Source organism: Pelodiscus sinensis, chromosome 4, assembly GCF_052426305.1.
Source record: "Pelodiscus sinensis isolate ZL-2025 chromosome 4, ASM5242630v1, whole genome shotgun sequence".
Lineage (NCBI taxonomy): Eukaryota > Metazoa > Chordata > Testudines > Trionychidae > Pelodiscus > Pelodiscus sinensis.
The window spans coordinates 21,350,857-21,371,538 of record NC_143055.1 but is presented as its reverse complement, the minus strand read 5'-3'; positions in this window follow the sequence as shown (position 1 = coordinate 21,371,538).

Below are 20,682 nucleotides of genomic sequence, written 5' to 3'. Positions count from 1 at the left end.
CACCTAGCATGACATCACCCTTGATGGAAACAACTTTTCTCACAATATCCAGTGGAACTCTTTACCAAGGCAGGTTGTAAAGTCCAAACGTGTAACTTGGTTCAAAGAAAAATTAGAAAAGCTCCTGAAGGACAGGTCTCTCAATGGCTATTTGGCCATGGTCAAGGATGCAACCCAGTGGTCTGAATGTCCCTAAACCTCTGACTGCTAGAACCTGGGGCTGGACAATAGGAGAAGGATCACTTATTAATTGTCCTGTTCCTTTCTGAAGCCTCTGGAGTTGACCACTGTTGGAAGACAGGATACTGGGCTAGGTTGACCCTTGATTTGGCCCTATATGGCCATTCTTATGTTCTCCTCTACACATCTGGATCCACCAGAAAGGCAGGATCTGTTCACATGCCAGGACCCAGATGGAGCACAACCTTCAGTAACCCAGCAAGACCTACAATTGCAGGGAAAGTCCTGCTCATCCCACGGCTGGATCATGTCCAGTATCCATGGAATCTCTGGTGAACTTAACTGCAAAGCTTAAGCAAGTCTGTACTGAGGAGTGAAATGTAATTAATCAAAACTGATAACCTGGCCATATTTGAGGAAATTTTCACGAGGACAAAAGGTACATCCCTGTCACAAAGACCAACCTCGTCTTCCCCCATCATCCCACCACCAAATGTCAAGGCCCTGTTCCTGGTGCTGGAGCTGTTCAAAGTAAATGTTGCCAGACAAAACAGTGCTTTTCCCCCCAGCTTTGTTCTCAGAAATGGCTGAACTGTGTTGGGTGAAATCAAAACAGCAAAGCCTACATAACTTGAATCAGACAGACAATGTAGGAAATTTTCAGCCCAAACTATTAGTTTGGTAAAATTATAAGCAACCGAAAAGAATGTTTGATAATGGGAAGTGTTGGGCAACCTTAATAATAGGCACCACTGCCAGATGTATAATACGTACCTAAAACATTGTGGAATTCAGAAAATCATTACTGAATTAAATTAGACCTCATCAAATTAGGCTTAATAGCTTTGGGGTCCATAATATTAAAAATTTAATTGTGTATGTGCCTTTATGGAATTGTATCTAACTTCTCAACGAAGATGTGAATATAATTCCTCTGGTTATCAGCCCTTTGAAGCCACCCCATGGATAGGTTTGTTTATTCTAGTTCAGACCAGATTGGCCAGGAGCTAACAGATTTTTGGATCTTTAAACAGGCTCATGGCTGCCTTTTTTCTGATCCATGGAGAGCTTTAATTCTTGGGGAAATGTTGGAAGGACTGAGTTTACAAAGGCCCATCAAATTGGGGGTGGCAGGGTAGAGGTTTTCTCAGCTCAAGCTGTGATGAATTTGAAACCACAAGGAAACCTGGGTAGCTTCTATTGTTTTTAATAAATCTTCTCTGTAATGCTTGTACCTCAAGAACAAAATAGGTTTGCCTAGGAAGTGCTATGTGGTGCCTACTAAATGTGAGCAGTTACTCTGTTCTTATTCTCTGAAGACAAAGTAAACAGGTCTGCTTAGACAGAATCTTTCACTTGGATATCACAATACAGCCAGGGGATTACGACTAGAAATATTCTAGTCAGAAGGGACAGAGAGATGCATGTTTCCATTCAAGAGAGCTGACAGCTAGATAAGCCTGAATCCTAGGGTATGTGTCCTTGCTTGAACATAGAGGGCAAATACAGGTGCAGTTGCCTGAACTGTGACACGTGTATACAGTATGTATACATGTACATACACACTTTTCAAAAATATTTTATAATGGTCATGTAAAAAGGGAGTTATCAACTCCAGGATCATAAATAACAAATATCTTGTCTCAGATGAAATAGTATACAAAATGGTACTGAACCTAAGATTCTGGGGTTATTTTTTAAAAAGGATTTTATCAGCAGCAGATAAATAATTTTTTAAAATATTTGCAATTAGAAGTAGCCAATTAGTGAAATAACTGATATTATCATAAAGAAACATGGCTTCACTTGCTTTGATTTCTGGCACCATATATTCATTATTTGTTGATGGTTGGACTACTGCCATGAATTTATGAAAGTGTTGGCAAAGCCTACGGTTTAATTTCAGTTTCCAGCTCATAAGCAGTGAGAACCTGATACCAATCTATTAGCTGAAGTATTATCAGAAGAACTCAAATATAAAAAGCTCCCATCCTTTACATTAAACAAATAAGCATTGCAATTTTGCTTCAACAGTATATAATAATATGTTTCTTATTTATTTTCTTCCTTTTTATAGTTTTATTCAGAAACAATACAGTTGACCAATCTCAAATATGAGTAAAAGAACATAGTTGAGGGAGAAAGTTGGGGGAAAGAGAGAAAATTCGCTCAAGCATGACAAAAATGCTCCAAGGCCACAACAATGCACAATGTACATACTAATAAAGAAGTCTTCCTGCACAGAAGATGGTACAGTAACAACCTCTGTGTTTGAAATAAAGTGTCCATAACAAATAGTTTGTTCAGCTGTTTGTAAAGATCCAGTGGAAACTTTGTTTAGTATGTCCATATTTATGCTGGAGTCTTCATAACCTGGAATTATGAGCTTTCTCAGCTACTGTAAAGTGACAGCTGCCTTGGTGCTGTGCCTTTTTACATCACTGAGGATTTTGCCCTGGACTCTTTAATATGTGAAAAAATACCTCTGCTTCTAATGTGGCATAGCAAACAAGAAATTCAAGATAGTTATTGCAATCATACCTTAAATTATATACATATACTTGAATCAGAGTTGCCACATTATATTTTTGTAATGGACACAAATATTTTGCATATTTCACATCTTCTGATGGTGGTGGATTAAGAACAGGTTTTTCTCACAAACACATTTTGAGATCATTAACTCATCTACATGAGAAAGAAAGAAAAATCTAGCCTCTCACAGGGTTCTGTACACTGCTTTTTGTAATTATAAATTTTGCAACGTGGATTGTAAAGTGAAGTAAAGTGAAAAAGTCTATTTTGACTGTTCAAAAAAATCTTTACTCTCTACTTGTTTTAAATTTAATAAATAGGGTCCTACCAAATTCACCACCCGTTTTGGTTAATTTCATCATAAGATTTTAAAAATAGTAAATTCCATTATTTCAGATATTTAAATCTGAATTTTCATGATGTTGTAACTGTAGGAGTCCAGACCCAAAAGGAGATCCTGGGGCCAGGAGTCACAAAGGTATTACTGGGGTGGGGGGCGGGGAGGACTGCAGTGTTGTCACTCTTATTTCTGCACTGCTTCTGGTAATAACACTGCGTTCAGAGCTTGTTGACAGGGAAGCAGTTCTCTCCAGCATTCGCTACTTTCCAACTGACCAGCTCTGAAAGCAGCACAGAAGTAAGGGAGGCAATATCATAACCCACCTACAATAACCTTGCAACTCCCTTTTTGGGTCAGAACCTGCAGTTTGAGAAACTTTGGTCTCCCCCTGACATTTGTATAGTATAGGCTAAAAATACACAAAAGGGCAGATTTCACAGGGGGGAGACCAGATTTCATGGTTCATGGCATGTGTTTTATAGCTGTGATTTGATAGGGTCCTATTAAAAAAACACCATAATAATTTATTATTCATTTGTAGTGCTGAAAAGGCTGCAGCACAGACTGGATTTTCACTGTCCTGGGGTACTACATATACAAATCGTAGATCCTGACCAAGGACTTAGAAGCTAAATAGAGAAGACTGTGCAATATTGATGTAATATACAAGCAGAAGATTGGAAATGGAGGCACAGAGAGATTAAGTAGACTGCCTAAAGTCTCAAAAGTCTGTGGCAGAGCCAGAATTTGAACATTGTTCATTTGAGTCCTTAATCACTTTCCTTTGGAATTTTCACCCTTTTTATCAGCTCATAGCTCATGGAATGGTTTATTTTCAGAATAGAAACTGGTGTGAAATTAGAGTAGTTTTGCTTATTTTCCAGAAATTCATCATGCTTCAACCTAATGATTTTAGTTCTTTACTAATTAAAGGCAAAATCACCCTATGGGGGGAAAACATTTTATTTCTTTAAAAATCCTCCAATTTGGAAGCAAATGTTTTTTGTTTGTTTGTTTCAAGCAGCTTCCAATTTTTTTCTACCCAAAAAAGGATTTTAAAAAAACCAATGAAATGTTTCAAACCTATCCATTCCCACTTCCATCTCTCAATTATTGATTTTTGATCATTCTTGAGATGTTGATTTTTCATCCTGGTTTGGGATGGGAAAATTCTCACGGGATGGGGAAAAAATTTCCACCCAGCTCTGTTGCTTAGTGATATTGCTGGGGCTCAAGAGATTTCTAGATCTCTGCCTGGGACAGTATTTCAACATGTGTCCTAGGCTTAATTCACTTTTCAGTGTCTGTGGTTACAGTGTGGGCTATTTACTTTACCTCGAAAGCATTTTCAAATTTTCATAAAATATCATCCAATTTAGGACTAGCATAGAGACAGGTGACTATTGGTATGTCTATGTAGCAGCTGGATGGTGTGACTCCCACCCTAGGTAGCTGGCTCTGCTTGAAATCACCTAAAAATACCAGGGTGGTTGTGTGGCACAGCTGCAGCTCACACTAACCATCCGTGTACAATCCCTCCTGATCCCTGTGCTCCCATAGCCATATTGCTGTTTGTAGGTGCTACTCTGAACAGAGATCATGCATCTACTTGTATGGAGAATTATACTTCCAAGATGCTGTATAGAACTGTCTTGTGTGTGTGTGAGGGAAAGCTTGATAGTACTAAATGTTGACTCCCAAATATAAGTTTAGCTTTTTTCAGTCCTAGTTAGCCATAAATTGAGAAGATGATAATGAATATAGGAAGGGTTAGGAAGCTACATGGCATGATTGTGAGGTCCTCTCTGCATCCTACTGGAGGCATTAGTGGCTCAATACTCCTTGCCCAAACCTGGCAAACAAAATGACAGTCCTCTGGATTCCTAGCAGGGCCAAAACAAAAAAATACTGACCAATCAAGAACCAATTGGCCAGATGAGATTTGCCTATGTAATTCAGGGGCTGGTCTGAAACTGGGGCTTCCACTAATCTCTGCAGCTAAGTGCTTGCATTGGAAGATTTTTGGGGCTTGTTTTTTTAAAGTGCAGACAGGTGAATGCTGAGTTGCTATTTTTGTTCAGAAACTGACACCAAGGTTCTGGCACCGGCTCCATTTCCCCTAGAAAGCAAACTTTGTGAACTGTCAGGGAGCATCTGCAGTACCCCATGGAGCATCCCCACTTCCCATAGTGATGTACAAGTTAAGGGAATTCTACCATGTAATTGAAGAAATTCCACAGGATTGGAAACATCTGCTTTTGAAAAAAAAGAAGAGAAAGCAAAGGGACAGTCTTAAAGGAGCTTCTTTGATACCCCTGTATCATCAGAAAAATGGGCAGCTAAAAACAATGTAATAGTTATTATGTATCACAAAAGGTTTTAGATTATGTACCACGTATAGGCAATTTTGCACAAATTCTATACCCTACTTAGCTATATATCAGGCCTGGCAAAATATGGCCTGCAGGCCACATCTGGCCCACTAAACCACCAGATCTGGCCCTCAGAGGCAGTGGAGAGCCCCAGGCAGGCTCCCCTGTTTGTCCCATGCAGAAACATGGCCTCTAGGCTCTGTCTCTATTTCAAAACTGGAAGGGAAGGGAGAAGCTTCAGGAGCTGCCCCTGCCCCCAGCACAATCCCATTGGCCAGTTTCTGGCCAGAAACCGGCCAATGGGAGCTGCTTGTTTGACTAACAGGCTGCCAAGAAGAACCACGCCCTCTCTCCTCAGCTCAGTTATTCACTGAAGCAGATGGCCAGGCAAGCAGTCAGGTTGGCTGGTTGAGAAACATTTTAAGCTCTGCAAGCCTTAGCTCAGCAGGCAGGCTGGTTTAGCTGCTGGATGGTAAGTCTCCTGGCCATAGCCTGGCTCTGGCACCCCAGCCCCTAACTGCCCCAACTCTCTTTTCCCCCCCACTCAACGTACCCAGACCCTCTGTCCCCCTTGTACACCCATATCCCTTCCCAGATCTGGCATCCCAGTCTCCTGCCCCAGATCACAATACCCTTCTACCCTAGGTCACATCCCAAACCCCTGCACCCTAGTCCCCTGCCCTAGGTCACAAGCGCCTCCTTCACCCAAACTCACTTCCAGACTCCAGTCTCCCTCTTGTACCCCAATCCTTTACCCCAAGCTCCCCTCTGTATCCAACCTCCATCCCAGACCCTACATCTTCCTCCATTAATATCATGGAAGAGTGAGGCTCTCGAACACTTTCCAAAATCTTTTCCCATCAAAAATTATTGCCCACCCCTGCTATATATGCACACACTTCAGCTTTGTATGTATATAGTTATAAGTGCACATGCAATGAATGCATGCAGTTCTACATGCAAATGAGCACAGACCTAATTTCAGAAAATCAGGCCTCTTATTTCAGTCTATTGGATGCTCTGTTTGGGATAGTGACTGTAAAACAATCTGTTATAAAAACTACTTTGATCAAACCAGGACATCTGGTCACCTTACACCATGCTCTCAGGCTAATTAAAAGGACTGGTCCTTTTGAATGGCTTTAAAAGGCTCAGCAATTAAAGCATATTTCTGGCACTTGAACAAAGGCAAATTAATTTGCAGTCAAGATCATTCTTACTTTGGTTCCAAACTTTATTTTCATCTGTTTTGGAGCTGAGGACAATTTGAAGGACAATTTCTAAAGCAAGCCTTGAGAATGAACCGTCATTAAATGTGATCTACTGTAAAGCTGTAGGATGACTGAATACATTATGTAATTACATTTTATAAAAGCATCCTTTTCCTTTAATGGGGCTCACCTAGGAACACATCTGCTGCTTAGATTCCAAAGAGAAATAAAGCAATTTAAAAGAAATTGGGACCAAATTTTCTTGTTCTTTTGTGCAATTAATGTATATCTTGAAGCCAAAAGGGGTTCTTTATTGTTCTTGTTCATCTTATTTGTTGAGGACTTAAATAAGGAACTGCATGCTACCTCTTACAATCAATTTACAACATACAAGAAAATTGTGACCACTACAATTAAGATCCCTTGTATGTAACACGCTTTCACTATATATAATTCAAGTGAATTGTAATGGGGTTTTAATTTCTCAGAGGAAGAATCCAAACAATATCTCCATCCAAAAAAGAATCTCTCACCAATACACTAGAGTATAAAGATAATGGGATAGCCATGTGGTTAAAGCACTAGGACATGGGTTCAATCCTGACATTGCAATAGCTTTCCTGGATAACCTTGTGTCAGTCACTTAATCTAGATGCAGGATTTACACATTGTAAAATGGGATTAAATAACACTTCCCTTCTGTTGTGTCCATTTAAAATGTAAACTCATGCAGGTAGCCTCTGTCCCTTTGTGTGTTTGTGTGAGTGTACGGTGCAGTGAAGTTTAGAGCATGGCATGAACTTCCTGACTCACTGATATCTAGGAATTTTGATTTCACCTTGTAGGATCTACGTTACTGTTTGCATTGATGTTGTAGACATGTCAGTTTGAGGACAGTAGAGTATCAAGGTAAGTCAGGTAATTTCTTGTATTGCCTAACTTCTATTGATGAAAGAGAAACTGTGAGCCACCCGGAACTCCTCTTCTGGGCAAGGTACTCAGAATATCACAGTGAAATACAAGGTTGGGCAGCATAAGTAGTTGACACATATTGTAAGAGACCACTCATGGTGAAATGGTCAGTTAACACCTGTGTAGTCACAGGACAAAACGAAAGGCAGGAGCCTCAATGTAGTAGGTTGTAATAAATAAAGACAATATATTTTTGGTTAGGTCCATGAGTTTTTAGTATCTAGAAAAGTTATGAAAGCTTATCCTTTGAACTGGATGGGGAGGAACTCAAAAGATGAGCCTGGTGGCTTAAATCTGTAACTTTGCTAGACATTAAAAATCTTGGATTTTAAAAAGTAAGTGAATGTGTAACTGATTATAGTTGTAACCCACTAACCCACCTTTGTGCTATGATTGCAAAAATCAAAAATCATAAAATCATAGACTACTAAGATTGGAAGGATCCTCGAGAGGTCATCGAGTCCAGTCACCTGCCCTCATGGCAGGACCCAGTACTGTCTAGACCATCCTCGATAGACATTTATCTAACCTACTCTTAAATATCTCCACAAATGGAGATTCCACAACCACCCTAGGCAATTTATTCCAGTATTTAACCATCCTGCCAGTTAGGAACTTTTTCCCAATGTCCAACCTAAACCTCCCTTGCTGCAGTTTAATTCCATTGCTTCTTGTCCTATCCTCAGAGGTCAGGAAGAACAAGTTTTATCCCTCCTCCTTGTGACACCCTTTTAGATACCTGAAAACCACTATCATATCCCATCTCAATTTTCTCTTTTCCAAACTGTATAGAAATAGCACCCTCTCCTCGAGAGAGTGAGAGAGAGGTTAAAAAGACACTTGCAAAGGCAAGAATGGAGGCTGAAGAGGAATTATACAGAAAGCTGGAGGGAGATGGCAGGTTTGGACTGGCAAGAAAGAGGAACAATACAATAAAAATATGAAGAAATCTTTGTGAAGGAAGAAACTGCCTGGTGATTAAGACTGAAGAGGGGGCAGAAATATGAAAAATATTTTCGAAGATTGTTAAATGAGAAAAGAGAGTTATGAGTATAAGTATCACTCACAGTTATGGGGAACCCTCAAACGGTGTTGATAATTGCAGAAAGGTAGCAGAAGCACTGAATGAGAAAAAGAAAGCAATTGGTGACTATGAGATGACTGTTTACGTGGTCATGGCACTTGGAGATGCTGGAGTAATATGACTCCAGAGATTTCTATGTATTTTCTGAGATCAAGCTAGGATACCTGATAACTGGAGAGTGGGATTGATTGTGCTTCTTTGGAGGGGTAAGAATAATGCAAAGGATCCAGATAACTATTTGGGACACCACTCTGCTAAGTCAGCCTCTCAAAGTGCTTGAGAGAGTTCTGGAGGCAAAGCTGAGGTCACATAGGAAGAAAATATAGGAGAGGAGCAACATGGCTTTGGGAAGAGAAGCAATACTACCTACATAAAATTTGCAATAAGACAGAAGTTTGAAGGAATGGTAAATGAGGGCATAATTGCTGTGTAGCATATACCAACCTTGAAAAAGCATATGACTTTTTTCCATGGAAACTAGAGTGTGAAGTATTGAGGTGGATGGGAGGGGAACTCAAAGAAGTGGAAATGACAGGAGTTGCTCTGGAAGTCAAAAGCTAAGTTGATACCAATACATGGAATTTCAGAGAATTATAAGGGGAGCAATGTGCAAAGCACACTTCTCTTCATTCTACAAGTTGAACCTGTCTAGTCTGGCACCCTCAGGACCTAACCATTGGCAAACTAGAGAATTTACTGAACTACAGGAGGTTAATATTGTCTAGCAGCATTACCAACACTTCCACTGCTCATTGAGTTCTTAGGAATAAATTAGAGATAAATATCAGCACATAACACTGGGAACCAGGACTGGTGGCTATAAACAAACTTTATGGAACCATGGAAAACTTGGCCACGTCCATGATAAGTGGACATCTGACTAATTAATGTGTGCTGACAAAATGGCCCTTTTGGCTGACTGCAATAGGTAATTGGTAGTGAAGGCATCTGTGTTTAGAATAAAATAGTTTTGAAAGGAAAACACAAAGAGAAAGTTATTCAAGTAAGCAATGTGGAAGAAGAGCTGGTGATGGAAGTTTCAGGAGAACAGCTGAATCAGAAGAGACCATTTGTGCACTTGGGAAGTTCACATGGTTCCTTTGGAGTTAGATCTGAAGAGCTAAGAAGAATGTACATGGGCAGTCCTGAAAAAAGTGGCAGGAGTACTGTGGGCCTAGCAATCAAGTAACAAACTGAAGGAAAAGTATATTCTTTGTATGTTTAACCTGCTTTGGCAATGGTGAGTATTGTAGAGATGGAAGAAAAAAAGATACAGGTGTAGGAAATAATATACTGAGGGGAATGGCAGGGAAGCAGAGAGTAGACAGATTTTCCATGGAAGACATTAAGGGGCAAATGAACTTGGGACTCATAGAAATAGACTGGAGGATACACATTTGAAGGGGAGTGGACACATGACAAGAATGGGAGAACGACTAGCAATGAAAGCATGGAGGGAAGAAACAACCAAACAAGGACATGGAAAATTGAAGTTTCAAGAGAAAAGGACTGCAACTCCAAGACCTATGAACTAATGCCATAGGCTGGAAAGAGTGGGAAAGAATTGTGGGATAGGCAAAGCAAATGTAAATGGAGAAAGGAGTTAAGAAAGAACATCAGGGTTTTTCTTTAGGGTTGGGTTTTTTTTTTTTTTGACCATTGATAGAAATAACTCAAAGCAGCTATTTTATGAAAAGTTAATCAATTCCAAACATTCATATGTGGCCTATCAAATACATGTATAAATGTCTTTATTCCAGAAGTGAAGTTTTTATTCCTCATTATTATATCTGACACATTTTGGAAACAGATCATGCATTCTCTCACATTTAATGTAAAACAACCGCCGCTCTATTTTTCTGTCAGATTAATTTTTTCTCTCCTAATAGCACATATGTTTATAGAATCTTCAGACAGATATTTTTGCAGCAGGGCAGCTCTCTCCTCTGACCACTGACATTTTTAATCAATTGATCAATACGTCATTTGAACCTCCTCGGGGAATTTTGAAATAGCTGTTGCCCCTCTCAGATTGCAGGTCTAAACGAAGAGGTTGTTGTTTGTGTTGTAATGGGTAGTGTTATGGAGCTCTTGTTACAAGCAGAGTATGAAATCTAAAGCACACTGGAGAGCTATCAACCTGTTTTCCAGTGATGCAGAAAAGATGGTATAATCTTTCAGATGTATTTCTTGGGAAATTTGGTCCTCATCCTGCAAATATGTCTGTACATGCCTAATTTTATACACATGAACAGTCCTGCTGATTTCAAAGGGGCTACTCTTGTGTGTAAAATTAAGAACATGCATAAGTGACTGGGCCCCAAAATATGGGCTTTAGTTTTATGCTATTTCTTTCTGATCAACTCTCGTTAGGATCATTTATGCAAGTGAACTAATGGGCCACTCAGCTGAGCAAGCGTTGGACCTCTTCCTAGTTCTAATTTTAGGGCTAGATCATTGCCTGTTATAAAATGATATAGTTCCCTTGGTTTGAATGAAGCAATGCCAATTCACCCCATCCAAAATCTGGCCCTTATGCTACCTGAAATACTAAAACAAACAACATTTGTTTGTGAACACTAAATTAAAACTCACAAAAGTTGTTTCCCCCCTCAAACATGACTTTGTTTCCATTTAGTTAAACCATAATGAACTGCAGATGCTGATGTGCATACCGTATGAGTTGCAACATATTATGATGCTTGGCAGAATTCAATTTGTAACAAGTCTACTTCAAACGTCTAGATCACTGGATTTTGACTCTCATAAGTTCTCAGGAAGCATTTTTCTTATTTTGCCTCTCTGTACATGAAATGATTCTCAACAGAAATATGTTTTCATCCGTTTGTGTGTGAATGGTGAAATTGATGTTTGCCAATATTTACCAATAACAATCTTCTAATCTTTCTAAGCTTACATGGTTAGAAAAATAATTGTGGTAGAAACAGTGAGATAAGAGATGCTGTGTACTGATGATGATCTGAAACTAAATTGCAGTAATACTCTGACACGGTGCTTTTTGACTCACTACACCAGAGGTGGGCAATATACAGCCCACAGGATGGATGTGGTTCACCAGGGCTAGCCCCTGGCGAGCTGCCAGTGCTTTATTTACCTGTGTATTTGCAGTTAAGGCTGCTAACAGTTCTTATTGGCTGCAGATCGCTGTTCTCCATCAATGGGAGCTGCAGGAAGCAGCGCAAACTGGGACACTGTTTCCTGCAGTTCCCATTGGCCAGGAACAATGATCTGTGACCAACAAAGCTGCAAATGGCTGCAAATATGCAGGTAAATAAAGCACCAACAGCCTGCCAGGTGCTAAACCTACCAGAGTTGTTGACTCGAGTCCCACGACTTGAACTCCGACTTAAGTTTCCTATGTGACTCGACTTGAGACTCGACTCGGGTTCATTGTTTGTGACTTGAGACTTGACTTGAGACTTGCTAATTTTGTTAAATTGACTTGGTGAAAAAATTGTCCGAAAATGCCGATATTGATGGCTTGTACAAAAGTGACTTGACATTTTTTAAATTAAGACTTAAGACTCGACTTGGGACTTTACTCGAAAGTGACTTTAGGGACTTGAGACTCGACTTGGACTTGACAATGATGACTTGAAGACAATAACCTACTTCGTCAGTGGCTTATTATTCACTTCTAAATTGCACCTATTCCTTCAGTGGCTGAGGTCAGTCAAAAACAAATGTTTGTATCTTTTTTTTTTATATCTGTTAACCTTCTTTAGGGTGCACACACACAACTCTGGTAAGGAGCTGGCTTCTCTTCTGGTTCACTTCTCACCAGCAGTGTTGTTAACCAATGCAACAGGCCTGCAAAGATTTAAGCATGTGTATAACTCTATGCACATAAGTTATTCCCAAACTCAAGTCTTTGCAGAATCAGGGCTTCTGTTCTGACTGTAGAACCTGTGTGTGATCGGTTACCTTGATATTTAAGCAGTGCTATGAAAGCCAGAAACAGTGTATAAGCCAGACAGAATCCAACTTGACTTTCAAACTCCCCATTGAGTTTCCAGGCCTGGCAGCTAGAAAGATCATCTATTGAACAGTTAGCACCTGGAAGTCATTGAGAACAATAGCATAGAACCTCACTGCGGGCAAAACCAGGAGCCAGGATGAACATCCAGAGGTATAACAGGAGGAAGGAGCCCCCTTATTTCTCTGTACAGGCTGTCTAAATTGCCAACCCCCATGTGAAGGTATGAGAAGCCCCAGGTACTGAGCTCTACACCCCATCCTGCATATGTTGGGACAAGTGAAACCTTGGCTTCTCCCCTAGCCCAGCTACCACAGGGGGTTGAAAGCAGTGCCAGGAAAGGGTCAGTGCAGCTTATTCACCCAGGGAATAAGAACCAGTTTGAAGAGGGAAGCAGAACCAATTTCTGACTTTGAAGGCAACAGTTGCTTTTGTACCTGGCATCTGAAACAACTCAGCTATTCACATCCCTTACTTAGAATCGTATCAGATCAGGGTTGGAAGAGACTCCAGGAAGTCATCTAATCCAACCCACCGCTCCAAGCAGGACCAACCCCAACTGAAACATTCCAGGCAGGGTTTTGTCAAGCTTGGTCTTATAAACCTCTAATGCCGGAGAGCTTTCCACTTCCCTAGGTAACCCATTCCAGTGCTTCACCATCTTCCCAGTGAAATAGTTTTTCCTAATATCCAACCTAGACTTCCGCCCACTACAACTTAAGACCTTTTCTCTTTCACCTCATCTGCCACCCCTAAGAATAACCTGACCCCATTCTTTTTGGAACCCCACTTCAGGTAGCTGAAGACTGCTATCAAATCCTCCCCATTCTTCTCTTTTGAAGACTTAGTAAGCCCATTTCCCTTAAACTCTGCTCATAAATCATGTGCTCCAACTATTCAATCATTTTCACTGCCTTCTGCTGGACTTTCTCCAACTTCCATTTCCTTTCTGTAGTGGGGGGCCCAAAACTGGACTCCAGATATGGCCTCACCAGTGCCAAATAAAAGAGAATAATAATGTCTGTCCATCTACTGCCAGTCCTACTAATGCAGCCCAACATGTTGTTAGCCTTCTTGGCAGCAAGGGCATACTGTTGACTCATGTCCATCTTCTCATCTACTGAAATCCCCAGGACTCTGTCTGCACAACTGCTACTTATCCAGTCAATCCCTACCCTGTAGCAGCACATTGGGATTCTTCATGCATCCTTGTTGAACCTCATCAGAGTCCTTTAGTTTGTCTCGGTCACTAAGGACCCTATCCTTACCCTCCAGCATATCTACTTCTCCTCCCAGCTTAGTGTCATCTATGATGTTACTGAGGGCACATCTACACAGCAGGGCTAAACTCAAAATAAGCTACACAACTTGAGCTATGCTAATTGCATAGCTTAAGTCGAAATTACTTATTTGGGCTTTTGGCGCTTTCTACACAGCTGTTAATTCAAGATAGAGCACTCTTCCCCTGACTTCTCTTACTCCTCATACAATGAGGGTTACTGGAGGCAGAGTAAGCAGCCCTCCAGCTTGCCATTATTTCGACAATATATGTAAATACTGCATGTGTGTAGATGCAGACTATGTTATTTCAGAATAATACTGCTGTGTAGACACAGCCTGAAGGTGTAAACCAACCTATCATCCGGATGATTAATGAAGATTTTGAAGAAAACTGGCCTCAGGACTGAACCCTGGGACACTCACCTTATACTAGCTGCCAGCTAGATATTGAGACATAGATCTCTATCTGTTGAGCCCAACAATCTAGTCAGCTTTCAACACATCTTATAGTCCATTCACCTAGGCCATACTTCTATAACTTACCAGCAAGCATACAATGGGAGACCATATCAGAAGCTTTGCTAAAGTCAAGGTATATAACATCCACCACTTCCCCCATATCCACAGAGCCAGTTATTTCGTCAAAAAAGGTGATTAGTTTGGTCAGGCATTATTTGCCCTTGGTGGGTCCATGTTGACTGTACCTTCCTCTCCTCCATGTGTTTCAAAATGGATTTTTTGAGGACCTGCTCCATGATTTTTCCAGGTGAGGTGAGGTTGACTAGAGTGTAGTTCCCCAGATCCCACTTCTTCCCCTTTATAAAGATGGGCACTATACTTGGCTTCTTCCAGTTGTCTGGGACCTTCCCTGATCACCACAAATTTTCAAATATAATGACCAATGGCTCTGCAATCACATCAAGCCACTCATCACCCTTGGCTGCATTAGATCCATCCCCATGGACTTGCACACATCCAGCTTTTCTAAATAGTCCTTAACCTATTTTTTCAGAGAACTGCTAACCTCCTCCCACATCGTGCTGTCCAGTGTAGCTGTTTGGGAGCTGACCTGTTCTGTGAAGACTGAGGCAAAAAAAGCTTTGAGTACTTCAGCTTTTTCCACATCGTCTGTCACTAGTTGCCTTCCCCATTCTGTAAAGGGAAAGAGTTGCAAAATGACAACCCAAACCTATGCCATTTTTACGAAACACCTTTCTGGAGCAGAACCATAACTCAAATTCAAGGTGGAATATAACTCTAGACAAGTGAAGTCAATGTAGCTTTTGCATTGATTTCAATGGGGATTGAATCCTTGATGAATTTTGAAAGATATTCTTATTTTTTGTAATTCTTCTAAACTATTACTAATATCTGCCAAACTATTACTCGTATCCACCAATCATGTGGTACAGAAGCTGATTTAAATGACAGTTTACATACCACTGTTAGGAGTTCTGCAGTTTCATGTTTGAATTCCTTCAGAACTGTTGGGTGAATATCGCCTGGTCTAGTGACTTACTACTGTTTTTCTATTTGTTCCAAAACCTCCTGTATTGACAAGATGCCTGCTTTGAAAATAGAGGGCACAAGAGTCTGGAGGTGAAGGAGGGGAGTAGATTGGAACAAAGAAGGGAAGAGAGACAGGGAAAATGGAGGCGGGGGAGTGGCAGGGATACTAGGATTAAGACAGTGGGGCAGGAAAATGGGTCTGGATAGGTAAACAAAATAAGACTAGAAGCTTGAGGGTTGAGGAAAGAACAGAGGAGAACAACATTGGTTGGGGAAAAGAGTCCTATTAAGGTTGTTCAGGAAAATTTTATTCTGGTATTTCCTAGCTTGAGTGCTTTACATCTTACTATTTTTTTTAGTGTAGCAAGTATATGTGTAAATTATGTTGCAAACAAAAATTAAAAGATATATGGAGTATAAATTGGACTCTAACTAAAACAAACTGAAGTTTAGACTTACTAATTGATAGCCTTACTCAGATTTTGATACAAATGTAGTTTCTTATTTGTTTGTGTGATTATTCTATCAGGCTAATTGTCTCTCTTTTTTTTTTTTGTCACAATAGATTCATTAGACTACAGGGTTTTTTCAGAAAAAGTGGCATTTTTTCAAAAAAACTTCCCCTGCATTTAGACTGCCGCTGCATTCTTTCTAAATGAAACCGAAAGAATGCGGTGGGTTTTTTGACCGCGGTAAACCTCATTTTACGAGGAATAATGCCTTTTTCCAAAAGTGCTAATAAATGCGTTATTGAATGCAAACAGGGCTTTTTCGAAAGGGACCATCCAGACTGCCTGGGTGCTCTCTTTCGAAAAATCAGGTTGCTTTTTCGAAAGAAGTGGTTGCAGTCTAGACTCTCTTTCAAAATAGGATTTTTCAAAAGATTCTTTTGAAAAAGCCTCTTTCGAAAGAGGCTTGCAGTCTAGACATAGCCAGAGACACCCTATAGGCAAAGCCAGCTGCTAGCATGATGCAAATTTTTAAAGGTCAAAAGTAGTTTGACACTGATTGTCCAACTGACTGCATGCTTCTGTACAGTTTGTTTACAAAAATAGTTACATTTGTTAAGTCATCCACAGGACCAACCCTGTAAAATACTCAGCACCTCCTAAAAAGTAATGAGTGTACCAAGTCCGGTTGATGTCAATGTATATTAAGGGAGCTTAGCGCCTTATAGCATTGATCTTTACAGAAGCCGCTGCAAATTAGGAGGCTTTTAATGGGGGTAATTTCTGTTCACAGACATGTATTGACTTTAGATCGATGACATTTTATTTAGTGCTGCTCAGAATTCAATTTAGATTTCAATACTTGCTTTAGGTTAACTTAAGTTCATGGAGCTTTTTTGGGACTAGGAAAGGATTTATTTTATTATTGCTTACAAGTGTGGACATTGATTGCTCTGACACTGAAGAGCTGGAAATGCCAGCAAATCTTTAAAGATAAGACTTCTTGATTAGTTTTATCTCATCTTCTCTCTTTTAACCTGAATCTGTAAAAAGTTTGCATGTGTCTCCCGTTTTCCTCCTTATGGGCTTCGTCGCTTTTTTAAGGCACAGCCCAGTTAGGGTACACCACCCAGGATTTACACTGTGCTTCAAGTAGAGTACAATGCTCCTGCAGTTCTAGAGAGGAATAGAGCCAGAATAGAGAAAGTTCTAGAAGGAAAAGAGCCACTGTGGCACCTGACCAGATCTACTCCCTCTGCCCATATTCACTCTTATGGTCCTGAGAGCAAAAAGGATTGTCATAGTACTCCATCCATGCTTGGCTCCTTCTTTCCCATGCAGGGCTGTGTACTAAAATTAGCCTGTGCTCTTTTTCTCCCTAACAATGAGAAGTCATGTCTGTATACAGTGGTTGCCATTAAGAACTCCTCATTTTCCAATAGCAAACATACCACGTTATCTGACCTACTGCAAAATCAAAGCTTGGGCAAAAATTTCAGCCCAGTGTTTTCAATGAAAAATTCAGGATTTGGCGCAACTAAAATGCTATGCTCTTTCATTCCAGTTCACTGCATGGGTTGTTTTGAATTGGAAAACAAAATCTGGAAAAAAAATAATGCTTTGATTTTTTGAAATTTAATTTTTGCTTGCAATGACTTTTCTTTTCTAAATGCCCTTTAATTATATTGAGAAATTCAAACATATTTCAAAATGGCCAACACTGAAATAAACATTTTTATTTTGCCAAAACCAGAACACTTGATTTGACTCAAACTGAAAACATTTTGACTTTTTGATTAATTGAAAATGTTAGTTTGCCATCTAACCAGAAATTTATTTTATTTTTCTAAATTGCCAATGAACCAAAGCATTTTTTATTCACACAACTTTCCCTATGGTCTACCTAGTAAATAACTGCATTGTCTCCAATGTGATAAATGTCACTACATGGCAGTCAAAGGATTACAACAAGGCTAGAACTATAATAAAAGATAAAGGTTGGTGGTTGAACATGATTTTAGTTTTTGTCTTGGTATAACCTACATCAGACTAGGTTGAATACCAGTCAAGTTCTGATAGCATATACATTACTGTAATTTCTTGAAAGGTGAGCAAGGATGTCTTCGGGACACCTGCCAAAACAACAAGGAGCATAAGCTTTGTCAGATGCATAGACTGGTTTTTACCCATGAAAGTTTATATCCAAATAAATCTGTTAGGCTGCGTCTAGACTGGCAAGTTTTTCCGCAAAAGCGCCTGGTTTTGCGGAAAAACTTGCCAGATGTCTATACTGGCTGCTTGATTTTGTGCAAAAGCACTGACGTTCTACTGTCCGAAATCAGTGCTTCTTGCGCAAATGCTTTGACGTTCCCATTCATGCAAAAGGTTTTTTTTGCGCAAGAGGGCCAGTGTAAACAGCTAAAAACTGTTTTGCGCAAAAGAGCCACGATAGTGAAAATGGCGATCAGGCCTTTCTTGCGCAAAACCACGTCTAGATTGGCACGGACACTTTTCCGCAAAAAGTGCTTTTATGGAAAACCATCTGTGCCAATCTAGATGCTCTTTTCCGTTAAAAGCATTTGTGGAAAATCATGCCAGTCTAGACGTAGCCTTAGTCTTTAAGGTGCCACAGGACTCCTCATTGTTTTTGCAGATACAGACTAACACAGCTGCCCTGCTGAGACTTTTCAGGACACCTGTATCTCATTTGTATTTTCTTCTGGTGGACGGACTGGAATCTTACATAATGTGTTGAACTTGTAGAATATGTAGAGCTTCCCTGGGGGTTTATTTGCCTTAATAAAAGTCAGGACACTTAGGATGATGCATTCTAAAGTATCCCAGCCAAGGTTTGTCTAAGGCAAGCAGATGTAGATTGCTCACAAATAGATTGATGAGAATGCGTCACACTAAAGCATGCAAAACTCACCTGGTTTAGGGTTTTCCTTCTTACACATCTGAAACTCAGCAGCTTTGGCAAAATCATCATTAAGGTTTGCAAGCTGTTTGTACAAGCTTCCACCTAGTTATGAGTGAACCTGCCTTCATTTATTGTTTCATATTGAAGACTTGTAGAATGTTTGATTTCTACTGCATCTCTGCAAAAACAAGGTGAAACTCAGGAGTTTCAACCAAGTAACCATTTGAGTTTGGGGATCTATTTGAGTCTCACAGCACAACACAGAAATTGGAGTGTGAAAGAGAATCATCACAAGAAAACAAATATGCAAACAACAGAGTGCAGCTAGAGCAGTCACAATTAGAAACTTCCCTTTGCTATGCTGAGGTGCAGATAGATGGCTCCTTCCTTTTTTAGAACCACATTTTTAGAGTTCACTTCATAATTTTGTTATATCCTTTTAACATATTTGCTTCTAATTAAACTCTCAAGCAAAATTTATATAAAGACTAGCAGGTGAGGACCATTGTTGATCAGGCAAAGTCATTTTGCGTAGATTACACTTACAGGAAAGTTCAAGACATTAAATACATGTAATAGAATTTTGATTAATGTGCTTGCAAAAGGAAAGTAAAAGAACAGTTTTAAATGTGTAGGATTTCAACTTCAAACATTATTTCTTTTATTGAATAATTACCATACATTATGAATTTCTGATTCAAATTTACTAATCTTCCATTACTCTTTCAGTAACTAATTTGAATTATTTTGTGATTTGTAACAGTAAACATTTTCTCAGCACTAAGGTGAAAGTTGACTAGGCAACTTGATTTTAATTTTGTTATCAAATATTTTTATGAATTCTGATCATAATAGTCATAACTTTTTTCTGATGAAAAACAAATATTATTTAACAATTTCACATGGCATATTCCATTGTAAAAGTAATGCATTTATCTAATTTAAGTGGCAGGATTGTTTATGCAAAATTTGGTATCTGTAAATAATTGTGAAGTATGACTTTATTTTGCACAAGCAAATCCACAAACTCACTCTTCAACTATGTAGTAGATATGAAACAGCATAAACCCCTCTCCAAAAAAAAAAAAAAGAAAAAAAAAAGAAATCGTGAAGTTCTTACCTGAAAATTTGAAGCTTGTAGGAAAAATGCAGTGATAATTGTAGGTATCATCATCATCATATTATTATCATTTTCAACTAATCTGTATTCAATCTGCAAATAAATTGACAAGAAATGTCATCACTGTAAAATTAAAATTTTAACTGGTTCGAAAAAACTGCTAGCTTCATATTACAACAAAATCAATAGCTCAGTTTAGGAAAGTCATTCACTATCATGCTATGGACAATAACCCCTGTCTTAAGGTTTACCAAAGTTCATAGGTCAATGAAGTGGGAGGAACTCTACTTGTCCTGACCCTTAGTAATAATCTAATGGAGCAGAAAACAAAGTTTTAAGAGTTGATCATTTAGTCTATGAAATTCATGCCTTTTGACCCTGAACTAAGAGACAAGAAAATTCTCATCTTGTCTTCAATTAAGTGTAAAGCTGTTTTAAACACCTTATATGAGCCAGGATTCCCAAGATTCTATTATTTTTAAAACACTCTTTTAAATTACAGTATCAATCAATATATTGGTACGGAATATGGCAGATGAATTTTTCACATAGGGTAACATACTGATCCCTTTAGAAGTCAATGAGAAAAGTCCCCATTGACTTCAATAGGGCCCGGATTTTATCTATGTTGTTTTGCAGTCACAGGACTCTGTCTTGTCTGTACTAAACACATGCAATTCCCAGTTACATCATTGACATCAGAATACACTAC